Genomic DNA, 12,300 nt, shown 5'->3' with positions numbered 1-12,300 from the left:
TTATAACGATTACAGGAGAGATTACAGATACAGCAGCAGGAGGTTCGAAGGTAGCCGCGACAGGGCAAGCGAGCAGAACTTTCGGAGCAGGCAATACGAGGCACAAAGAAGCTGGCAGAGCAGCTTACCACCAACAGCGCAAGGGGGTGGCAGGGGAGAAAATGGGGGTCCAAGAACACAGCCAGGCCAATGCAGGAATTTCGAAAAAGGAGTGTTATGCAGCTGGGGGAAGAAGTGCAGATTTAGTCACAAATGCGAGAATTGTGGGGGGGAGCATGCGACCAACAAATGCACAAGGTCCACATACAATAAATACAGGGGGCCAGAAAAGCGAAACTAGGAGGGTAAGCGAGAAAGGGGCCACTCCAGTAAAACTGGAAGCAATGGAGAGATGGCTACAGGTATTTCCAGATCAAGAAGTGGCAGAGACAATCAGGCAAGGGTTCCAGGAGGGTTTTGAGATCCCTTTCGAAGGACACGGGTCTATAAACACACCGAAAAATCTGAGATCAGCGCTAGAAAACAAAGAGTTGGTGACCAATAAAATCAGCAAAGAAATCGAGCTAGGAAGAATAAGAGGCCCTTACAGCTCCCCCCCGTTCAGAGAGTACATATGTTCTCCACTAGGGCTGGTTCCCAAAAAGGAGGCAGGCGAGTTTAGATTGATCCACCATCTATCATACCCAACAGGGACCTCAGTTAATGACGGGATCAACAAGGAGGCAGTATCAGTAAGCTACTCAGATTTTATGGAAGCCGTACACCTAGTAAAAAAAGCAGGAAAGGGGGCATGGATGGCCAAAGCGGACATAAAATCAGCATTCCGGCTCCTACCAGTGAGAGAAGAGTCCCAGAGGTGGCTATGTATGCAGTGGGAGGGAAAATACTTTGTGGACAGGTGCCTCCCAATGGGCTGCGCCATCTCATGTGCTTATTTTGAAAAAGTAAGCTCATTCTTGCAGTGGGCACTCACAAAGGAGGACGAGGGGGCGCAAGTAGTTCATTACCTAGACGATTTCCTATTTGTGGGACCACATGGCTCAAAACAGTGCCAGAATACACTACAGAAATTCATAGCATTAGCTAAGGAGTGGGGTTTCCCATTGGCAGAGGAGAAAACCACAGGCCCAACACAAACAATACAATTCCTAGGCATCGAGATAGACTCACGAAGGGGGGAATGCAGGATCCCAAAAGAAAAAGTAGCAGACCTACTGAGCAAAATCAAGGGCCTAGGAGGGAAAAGCAAGGCCACCGTGAAGGAGCTAAAATCAATGGCAGGAAAACTGAACTTCGCAGGAAGAATCATACCACAAGGAAAAATATTCCAGAGAAGGTTAGAGCTGAGAACAAGGGGAGCCAGAGAAGGACACCATAGGGTGAGAATTGGGGAAGGTATAAAAAGAGACATGGAGGTATGGGCAGAATTCTTAAAAACGTTCAACGGCGCAGTAATCTGGCGCACACCTATGAACGAAGAAAACGAAAGAGTGCTATTCACAGATGCAGCCGGGGGGTTTGGTTTCGGCGCAATTTTAGGGGTGGAATGGTGTGCCGAAGAATGGCCAGAAAGTTGGCAAAGAGCAGAATGGACTGCCAATATTACACTGTTGGAAATATTCCCAATATGGGTAGCACTATGCGCATGGGAAAAAAAGTTGAGATGCAAAGACTTAAAAGTGTGGTCAGACAACATGGCGGTAGTGCATGTCATAAACAACGGGAGCGCCTCTTGCCCACTAGTGCTGGAAATAATGAGGGTTATAACACTAAATTGCCTTAAAAATAATGTTAACATAAAGGCAAGGCATATCACAGGTGAAGATAACACGGTCGCTGACGCCTTATCTCGCTTTCAGTGGGACAGGTTCAGAGAACTGCGGCCGGACGCAAGAAAGGAAAGAACGCCCACGCCAAGGAAGGCATGGGTACCTCTGGAAGAATGGGAGGAAACACGGTCAACTACAAGGTTGACTCGGAAGAGGAACCACAGGAACAGACGGTAGAGAAATTGGCCAGGAACGCCATAACATACAGAACCGGTGAGCAATATAAAAAGCATGTAAAGTATGTGTTAGAATCAACAGGAGCTAAAGCAATCGAGGGCATCACAGTGGCAATGTTATGTGATTTTGTGGGTAGCGCTTTTTCGCAAGGAAAGAGGAAAAGTTGGGCGGCAGCACACCTAGCGGCGATAGCTTACACAGCGAAAGTGGCCGGGATAGCGGACCCAACAACCAATTCAAGATTAAGATACGCAATGAAAGGGTGGGCGAAATTAGAGGGAAAGACACCCGACAACAGGAGGCCTCTGAACTTTGAAAAAATGATAATACTGCTAAAATTATTGCACAGCACATGCAACAACAGCTATGAGGTCAAATTGTTTAGGGCAGCATTTGTTTTGGCATATTACGGGGCACTAAGGGTCGGGGAGTTAGTAGCACGGAGCACAACAGCGGAAGACGGCTTAGCAAAAACAGACATATGCATAAGGGCAGAAGGAATGGCAATATTCTTAAGAAAATCCAAGACAGACCAGGTGGGGAGGGGGCGAACAATAGAGCTAAACTGTATCAAAGAAAGGGAACACTGCCCAAGGTGCATCACATATCAATTCCTCTCAGTCCGTCCAGACGTAGGGGGCCAGCTATTGATACATAGGGACGGCAAGCCCCTAAGCAGGTATCAATTCCAGGCGGTACTGAAGAAAACTATAGCCAGGGCAGGATGGGACAAGGCAGAATTCGGCACCCACTCCTTCAGAATAGGTGCAGCCACATCTGCATGGGCAGGCGGCTTGGGGGCAGAGGGAGTGAAGGGAATCGGGGGTTGGAAATCGCAATGTTTCAAGAGGTATGTGCGAGTGAACATGGTATGATTCATCTTTCATTCCCCACGCAGACATAACACCCTACAAATCGGCATGGATAGTTGGCCACTCATTCGTGACGAGAGCAGGCAGATGGATCGAAGATTACAGAGGGACATTGCATTTCAGAAAGACAATCACTTCATGGTGGGGCCTCCCAGGGATGCATTGGGAGGACATCCACGACAGGCTGTCAGACCTGATTGGGTTCAGGGACCCACCCGAGTACTTAGTCATCCACCTCGGGGGGAACGATTTAGTCAGCACAAACCGGGGGGTGTTAATGCACGACATATGCGAATCATTAAGGGCAATAGCACACTGCTGGGGAAAAACGAAAATATTCATGTCAGAAATCATAACTCGCAGAATCTGGCACGGGGCGCGCAGGAGGCAGGCCATTGAGACAGCACGTAAAAAGCTGAACAAGGGGATAGAGAAATACTGCAAGAGCACAGGACTCCAATACATTAAACACGGGCTATCACAGAACGACCCCGACTGGTTCCACCAGGACGGCGTACACTTGTCAAACAAAGGCGGGGGTAGATTCACAGACAACATTTTCCAGGCATTAGCGGCACAGGGCTGCAATTAAGGGGGCGGTAGGTTCACTGTTTTGGGGGGACCTGAGCGGTCTAGGCTACCAACCCCTCAGGTGTGGCGGCACGTGTCCAGGAAAGGATGCCACAGGACATCGGAAGGGAGGCCAAAGGAAGGGGGGCATCCCAACCCCTGGACACGAGGGGCCCAAAAAGTGGTATTTTACTGTACAGCAGCCATAACCAGTTTACAGTGCCATCATTTGTATATAATAAAAGGCCTACGGCCACTTTTTATTTTCCACAAAACAGAGCGGTTGTGTATTCATTCAGGGGGCAGGGTTCACCACAACAGAGGAAATAGCAGGGGGGAACCCACACTACTCAGCCTATGCCCCAGGCCCCGCGCTGCACAACGTGCGGCACGATGGAGGGCCTGGGAGGTTAGGCGCAGGGTGGGGGATCCTCCCAACAGGCGGGAAAACAGAAGGGAGGGGCGGCCAGAGCGGCGCCCCCACCCGCCGAGCAACCAAACGGAGACACAAGGAAGGCAGAGCAAGGTGCGAAAGTAACAGGGGGGTGGGGGGACAGGAAGGGACTCCGGCGGCCCAAAAAATCACCACAACAAAAGGTGGAGGGGGTATAAATACCCCAGAGAAGAAGGAGCAAAACACAACCAGGTAGGAGCTCACCTCGCTCGGGTAAGCTCCCAGCCCCTGGTTAAAAGCGGAAAAAGGTTTCGTTTTCCACCCAACCCACCCGGCAAGAAAAAGAAAAAGAAGAAAACCGGAACAGGAACACCAAGTACTTCCAACGGTACACGGTATAAGAAGAAAAAGTCGTAGGCAGCGGCGGCACGTGTCCAGGAAAGGATGCCACAGGACATCGGAAGGGAGGCCAAAGGAAGGGGGGCATCCCAACCCCTGGACACGAGGGGCCCAAAAAGTGGTATTTTACTGTACAGCAGCCATAACCAGTTTACAGTGCCATCATTTGTATATAATAAAAGGCCTACGGCCACTTTTTATTTTCCACAAAACAGAGCGGTTGTGTATTCATTCAGGGGGCAGGGTTCACCACAACAGAGGAAATAGCAGGGGGGAACCCACACTACTCAGCCTATGCCAAGTGGCGGCGTCGCACAGACGTGCCTGCTGTGTGGGCTGCTCCCCGGCCCCGCCCAATCCCACGAGCAGTAACACCAGTAATTATTGCCTCTAACGGCACATGTGACTCACTGCAGGGGAAGAATGGGAACTCTTCCGAGGCAACCATGGGTAAACAGGGAAAAGCAAACACTCATCAGGGAGCAACAATCATTAACTGTCACCAGAGAACAGTCGCCTCCTCCTGCCAAGCCCATGAGCCCAGGGAAGACGGGTCCTCCTCCTCTCCCCGCAGAGCCGGGGAAGGCGGAGTTCCCCTCAGCTGCTCCCCGAGCACACAAAGGGCACACTCTACTACTCCCGGAGTCAGAGGCAATTCCCTCTCCGGAGTCATGAACACTCCCGCCTTCTGCCACAACCCACGGAGTTCCAACTTGCCCCACCCCCTCCCAGAGCCCATGGAGGAATGCCCCACGCCCAGAACACACACTTCCCCAATCCCCATCCCCCTCGTGGCTGGCACCACGTAGAGGACTCTCCCCATCAGCTCGCAGAGCCCAGGGAGAGCACACTTCCCCCATCCCCTACCAGAGCCAATGGGAATCACACTTCCCCTGTCCTTCCTAAGTCCCATGGAAAGCACACTTCTCCCTTCCTCTCGCAGAGCCAATGGGAATCACACTTCCCCTGTCCTTCCTTGGTCCCATGGAAAGCACACGTCTCCCTTCCCCTACCAGAGCCAATGGGAATCACACTTCCCCCTGTCCTTCCTAGGTCCCATGGAAAGCACACTTCCCCCATCCCCTACCACAGCCAACGGGAATCACACTTCCCCTGTCCTTCCTAGGTCCCATGGAAAGCACACTTCCCCCATCCCCTACCAGAGCCAACGGGAATCACACTTCCTCTTTCCTTCCTAGGGCCCATGGAAAGCACACTTCTCCCTTCCTCTCGCAGAGCCAATGGGAATCACACTTCCCCTGTCCTTCCTAGGTCCCATGGAAAGCACACTTCCCCCATCCCCTACCAGAGCCAACGGGAATCACACTTCCTCTGTCCTTCCTAGGGCCCATGGAAAGCACACTTCTCCCTTCCTCTCGCAGAGCCAATGGGAATCACACTTCCCATGTCCTTCCTAGGTCCCATGGAAAGCACATTTCCCCCATCCCCTACCAGAGCCAACGGGAATCACACTTCCCCTGTCCTTCCTAGGTCCCATGGAAAGCACACTTCACCCATCCCCTACCAGAGCCAACGGGAATCACACTTCCTCTGTCCTTCCTAGGGCCCATGGAAAGCACACTTCTCCCTTCCTCTCGCAGAGCCAATGGGAATCACACTTCCCCTGTCCTTCCTAGGTCCCATGGAAAGCACACTTCCCCCATCCCCTACCAGAGCCAACGGGAATCACACTTCCTCTGTCCTTCCTAGGGCCCATGGAAAGCACACTTCTCCCTTCCTCTCGCAGAGCCAATGGGAATCACACTTCCCATGCCCTTCCTAGGTCCCATGGAAAGCACACTTCCCCATCCCCTACCAGAGTTAATGGGAATCACACTTCCCGTGTCCTTCCTAGGTCCCATGGAAAGCACACTTCCCCATCCCCTACCAGAACCAATGGGAATCACACTTGCCCATGGAAAGCACATTCCCCATCCACTCCCCATACCCTCCCAGAGCTAAGATCACACGTCCCTATTCCCTCCTGGAGTCCAAAGAAAGCCCTGTTCTAGAGTACAATGAGAGCATATGTTCACACACCTTCCCACAATCTACTGGTTGCCCACTCCCCATTCTCCCTCAAAGCGGATGAAGACCACCATTTACAGAGAGCCCTTTCAAAGCCCGTGGGGCGGGGGTGGGGGACTTCGTCACGCCCTTGCAGATATCCCTTCACAGAGCAGATAACAAGCACACTTTCACACCACTTCCAAGAACCTACAGAGAGCACGCATTTCTATCTCTCCCGAAACCCATAGAGAGCTCTCTTCCACATCCCCTCCCGGAGCTGATGGAAAGCACGTCCCCCTCCCCAGAGCAGATGGAAGGCATCTCACTCCCCCCAACCCAGAACTGATGGGGAGCACGCCCCCTCCCAAGAGCTGATGAAGAGCACGCTTCCACGTCCCCCCCTGCCATGAGGCTACCTGCAGGATGCGTGCACTTCTATTAGCAAACCAATCTGCACTGCTGAGGGGGCCGGAAGCACAGTCACTGAACACAGAGTGGGTTCAAGGCCTAGTCTCCCAACACGACCTGTGGACCCGCCTGGCTTCCTGGGAAAGCCTGAAATGTACTCCTGACATCAGAACTCAATGCAGTGGAATTGATGCATTTCTCATGACCTCACCTGACTCCCTCGTTGTAGCCCGCTCTTGCCAAACAGCCCGGGTGCATCACGGGAGGGTCTGTGAATGCAAAATGGGGGTGCCTCTCTCACCCCTCCAAAGATGTAATGAGAGTCTTTGGACACTGAAATGCTGTTTCAGAGGAAACTTTCCACTGACATGCATTGGGCTGGATACATTTTTCAGAGACCCAAAGCAAGAACTGGGGGTCAGTCCCACCTAACGACGGTCAGCTGAGAACCACGAGAATTGTTCCTTTCACTTGATACTGCAGGAGAAAGTGAGTCGGTGAAGACTGTGGGGGCTTGTTGAAGAGCTCCACTGGGGGCAAGACGGCCTGCATCCATTGCAAGGTCGGCTCAGCTGCGGCCAACGCCCAGTCCTCGGCTTCTTGGCAGAAGAAACCACCATCTCCGGAGGCCAAGGTAGCAGAGGAGTCAAGCCATCGCCAGATTAGAGACAAAAAAGGACTGCGAGATGGAGAGCGCTAGAACTCAAGCATCCTCCAGCTTTGCCCCCAGACTGTGGAACACAGCATCAAACCTGCCCCCTCGCTCCAGCACCCTAGAATAGCAATGGTGACCCTGCTCTTCAAACACGGATCAATGACTGTGCGACCTTGTACCTTAAACCCCCGCCCCTCAATACTCTTACAGTGCAGAGCTTGGCTAAAATGCAAACCCTGCAGTTACATTCTAGCTGCTTGTTATACGTAACAAAACTTCGACAACAAACGTTTCAAAGGAAATTCTGCATTTGCCTTGCACACAGACCGATCACATTATGAGCCGATGATGTGCTACTTCAGATGTGGGCGGCGCATATATGCCTGGGCGCTGATCCTGAGCAGAGGCCCAGCCTAGGATTACTTAAGGGGAGCATGCATCGACCTGCTCAGATTTCAAATGGCTCAGGCTGTGCCAAGGTAAGCTTCAGAAACGTTCAGCCACTCCCTCGTGGGTTTACAGGCTGTTACTGCCCGGGCACATGCAGACGACACGAAGGAACCCAAGATGCGTGTGTACATGCAGGCCGTGGTGTAGAAGAGCAAGATGGCCGAGCAGCATGCACGCGGATAGCTTCATATAGTAGTAATAGCATTATGTTCTCACTAAGTGCATCGTGCCGGATTCTGCTAGCTTCTAAGCGCTTTAATAATAGGTGTAAATACTACCCACATTATTGGTACTCAAGTTATTGACAGCAGAACAGCAAAGGGCCCTGACAGAATCCAAGCCTATGTCCTGCAGGCCGAACATAAATGTCTGAAGCGAGCGCTTAACTCACTGAGCTTTCTTGTCGGCCACATATATATTTCTGATATAAAAGGTTGATTTTGCAATTGGTACTAGATTGAAAGTGCTGAGCTCGCCTTTGCTCCACAGTGCTGCACGGGTGCCGACATCGCTAAGCAGACGAGAGCCAAAGACTGGCCTTTTGCAAAACTCGGTCATTAGGCCGAGTGTGAAGACAGGTGAAACAGGCCTAGTAGCCAATAGGGCAGGAAAGTGTTTGGGCCCTCGCCACTCTAAAGCCTATTGGTGTCAAATGAAGCAGTTCTCCATGCAGGATCAAGAGCGCTCTGCAACACCAAGACATCCACGGGACGTCACTGTATCCCAGCTACCTCCAGCTGGGCTATGCCTTGGTCTTCAGTCGAAGCTACCAAAGATGAACTCAGGAAGCCAGGACCTAGTATTCGAATTAGAGCCTCCCTTGGGTCTACAGAATTGAAACCCTAGACAGATAGCACTGAGAACTCAGCAAACTATTGTTCCTTCAACAGGGTCTATTGAATTATGTCACCTAAACTGGACACATGGATATACACACTTTTAAAGAGCAATTACAATAATAAATGTGTGTCTTTGAATGCCTCTTATGTCATCAACTATGTTGATCACCTGTGTCAAAAAAACACCAGAAACTTGTTATCAGCACGTAGATTCCTGAACACAAATGATTTGGATCTGAATATTATTAGATATATACAAGATTTTAATATTCTGTTTGTCATAGCAGATCAGAAAATGATGCAGTCAGAAGATACACATTTTGGCCAAACTTTTGTAACCGTTCCTATTTCAACCCAAGCTTGCGCAGCCTATTGAATATGAACCAGTATCTGCATTGGGACGGTCAGATAAGGGCGCTGCTTGGGAAAGGCTGCGCCCAGCCTATGCAAACCAAGACAGAGGATAAGAAAGGTACAATGTACCATTGTCCTACCCGGGCTGCCAGGGAGGTCCTGCCACGAGCAGTGTACTTTGCTCCAATGTATGCGTGCTCGGCCCCGCCCGAGGTGGGACGAAGCTCAAGTGATCATTGTCCAAAAAGCGCAGGCAAAAGGAAGGAACAGCCCACATGGAGTAGAAAGAACTCTTCACACTACCTCCGACCACGCCCTGCACCATCGTCCACGTTCAGTCTTTCAAAAAAAGTTATTCTCCCAAGGATTTCAGTGGTATGAGGAAACCGTTGCACAATGCGTCATCGTGTGGGTGGATTGCTCCCATTTTGTGCCAGACACTGAAAATGTTTGCTCTAGTTCAACCCTGACCTTTACTTAACAGGTATTGAATATACGGTACACAAAGCTCCCAGGCTAACTTGTCCAGGGAATCAAGTGAACGGCTTCCCTGTAATGGGAGAGACTGGTTTGTCTATTTCCACAATTTCTGAAGCAATGTGAATTAATAACCAGTGTTTTTTCGGGCTGTGGCACACATTTCCCTTCTTACTTTTACAACTCAAACTGGTGCAACCAGTGTCTTTCAACTAACTATCCAAAGCGTTTCTTTTTCAGCTAAAGGAGGGTATCAATTTGTAGGCATTGAAAGTATCTGGTCTCCGGATAACTGGTCATCAAGCGGGTAGAAACAGCAGTCCCAGAAAGCCTTTGAGGTCTGGGTGTGTTGAGAAAATGTGTCAGACACCAAGGGCTTCCTTCTAATGAGGCCGGAATGGTCGCCCAACTGGCCCCGCATCTGGGGGCTGGGCAGCTCTAGTCCTGAAAGGATTAATGGAAGTCAACGCATGCGTGCATACTTTCCTTCAAATCTGTGCCCACTGCAGCACGCGTGTGGTGACCCCTCACAAACCTCTGCACATGCTCAAGGTTGAGATCCACAATGGCAGCTGCCTGGGCAGCCCTTCATCAAAGCCTCGGGCTGGATTACGCCGGTTTAATCTCGCAGAAGACACCTGGGCACCAACCGGCAAAAGGCACCAGGGCCATGGGCATCAGCATTTCCAAGTGTCACTATATGAAGCGCCACTGGGCCTTTCGTGGGCGTTAGAACACTCTTGCTAAGCTGTTTTGCTCAAAAGCATTCAGACCCACCGGGCTCAACCTCTAAGTGCTGATACAAGCAGCCGATGGACTGGCAGGGATGTACTCCCAAAACACGGACCAGGCGCGCACACCCTTACAATCTGAGGCATTTAGCAAGGTTTTATATAACAAGGATCGCCGTAGATCTACCAAGCCCAAAAGTCCTTTATGCCCAAGTCTCTTTCTTTCTTTCGCACCACTACCCTCCTTGCTTTAGGTTTCAGAATGTCACCTAATTTAGGACACTGCCATCCTGAGTGCAGAGGCAACCCGCGTAGGCAATGACCAAAACATGGTCATGTCAATGATGAGCTCCTAACTTTCAAAACATACAACGCTGGCGCTTTTTTGGGCAGCCACTATCAAAGTTGCATTCTAGGGGAAATGAGAAGCAAATGGGAGATGACAATACGTGAGATGTTTGATTTTAAAAACCTGTATTTGGGAGAGGGAATACTGGGTTCTTATCAGCAACAAGCCAGCCAGACACAGGGCAGAGGTGGCAGACAGACACTGGGTGGGCAGGGGTCGGTGCCAGGCCCATCCGAGTCCAGGGTCTACTGCTCGACCCCTTTGCAGCAGAGACGTCCCAAATCCATGTTGCAATCCCACCAACGGTGCCCCCCCCCTCCCATCCCCCTCCCATGCCCAACTCTTAGCAATCAAATAATCCCAGGCGTTGAAAGTTGGCGTGAAAGCCTCTGAAGTAAGACTTGGGTCTGAAGGGAGCTATTTGACCAAGGGAGCCCCACCCACCGAACACGAGGGGGGGGGGGGGCGCCCCCGCCCCACGGAGCACACACTGCTGCCAACGTGCGTTCCGCCGGGCTTCTGCACCAAGAGCGTGTAGGTCCGCTCCCCTCAAACCTCGGAAACTTAACCAACCGTGTGGGGTAGCGAAGGGAGCCGGAAGCGGGCAGGGCAGAGGGGGACCTGTGTGGAAGCACCGCATGCAGCGGGCCCACCCTGCCTGCGGGACTGGAAAAAGAGGCCGTCTGTGGGACGGTGCTTGTGGTCCGGGGCAGGGCGGAGGTCTTCATATCTCGGGGGCATTTAGGGAAAATCAAGACAATTGATCTGAAGGGGCCGACAGGACGATTAATTCATAACGGGAGGGAGGGGTACTAAGCGGGGCGCGGGTCTGGCGTTTTAGGGGGCGCAAAGGCACGCTTGGGGGAAGCGGCTCGGCTCCACGCCAGAAGCGCGTCTTTATCTACAGGAGTTGCGATGTCCCTGTGCGGGAATAGACGGGACCCCTTTAGCGTGCGGTAAGTGTTCTTACCTATGCGGGCAGCAAGCTGGGGCGGCAGTGGCAGGCAGAGTGAGAGGGGAGCGGCCAGAGGGCTTTTCATACAGAGGTAGTATGACACCTCCCCCAAGTCCGCACGCCCCTCCCGTCCCACCCCGCCTGGGTCGGCCTCTCCAGCTGTGCAGCAGGCGCTGAGTCACCTCTGATTCACGGGCTGTGGCCAGGGTTCCGGAGGATCAGAGGGGAGAGGGCCATAGATGCATGCAGGGCCAACCGGCAAGAACATGGAAAGGAGAACAGTGCAAGGGTAGATGCAGAGCAAGGCCAGGAGAACAGTGCAAGGGTAGATGCAGAATAAGGCAAGGAGAACAGTGCAAGGATAGATGCAGAGCAAGGCAAGGAGAACAGTGCAAGGGTAGATGCAGAATAAGGCAAGGAGAACAGTGCAAGGGTAGTAGATGCAGAGCAAGGCAAGGGGAACAGTGCAAGGGTAGATGCAGTACAGGGCAGATGAACCGTGCAAGGGTAGATGCAGAGCAAGGCAAGGAGAACAGTGCACGGGTAGATGCAGGGCAAGGCAAGGAGAACAGTGCAAAGGTAGATACAGTGCAGGGCAGGTGACCAGTGCAAAGGTAGATGCAGTGCAGGGCAGGTGACCAGTGCAAGTGTAGGTGGAGGGCAGGTGAACAGTGCAAGGGTAGATGCAGAGCAAGGCAAGGAGAACAGTGCAAGGGTAGATGCAGAATAAGGCAAGGAGAACAGTGCAAGGGTAGATGCAGAGCAAGGCAAGGAGAACAGTGCAAAGGTAGATGCAGTGCAGGGCAGGTGACCAGTGCAAAGGTAGATGCA

The 12,300-nt window shown here is 51.9% G+C and overlaps 1 protein-coding gene across 1 annotated transcript in view; it reads right to left on the bottom strand.

Moving 5' to 3' along the window:
- ANXA2 (annexin A2) overlaps positions 1-11,579 on the bottom strand; it is a 135,591-nt gene extending 124,012 nt beyond the window's left edge. The window contains exon 1 of the mRNA XM_069623083.1: positions 11,485-11,579. The gene's annotated coding sequence lies outside the window, so the exon portion shown is untranslated. The remainder of the gene's footprint in view (positions 1-11,484) is intronic.
- Between the last annotated feature and the right edge of the window lie 721 nt (positions 11,580-12,300).

The sequence above is a fragment of the Ambystoma mexicanum genome, chromosome 11 (genome assembly GCF_040938575.1).
Source record: "Ambystoma mexicanum isolate Mex_15411 chromosome 11, UKY_AmexF1_1, whole genome shotgun sequence".
Taxonomy (NCBI): domain Eukaryota; kingdom Metazoa; phylum Chordata; class Amphibia; order Caudata; family Ambystomatidae; genus Ambystoma; species Ambystoma mexicanum.
Note: the sequence above shows the minus strand (reverse complement) of the source record. Positions and strands in the feature narration are given on the sequence as shown.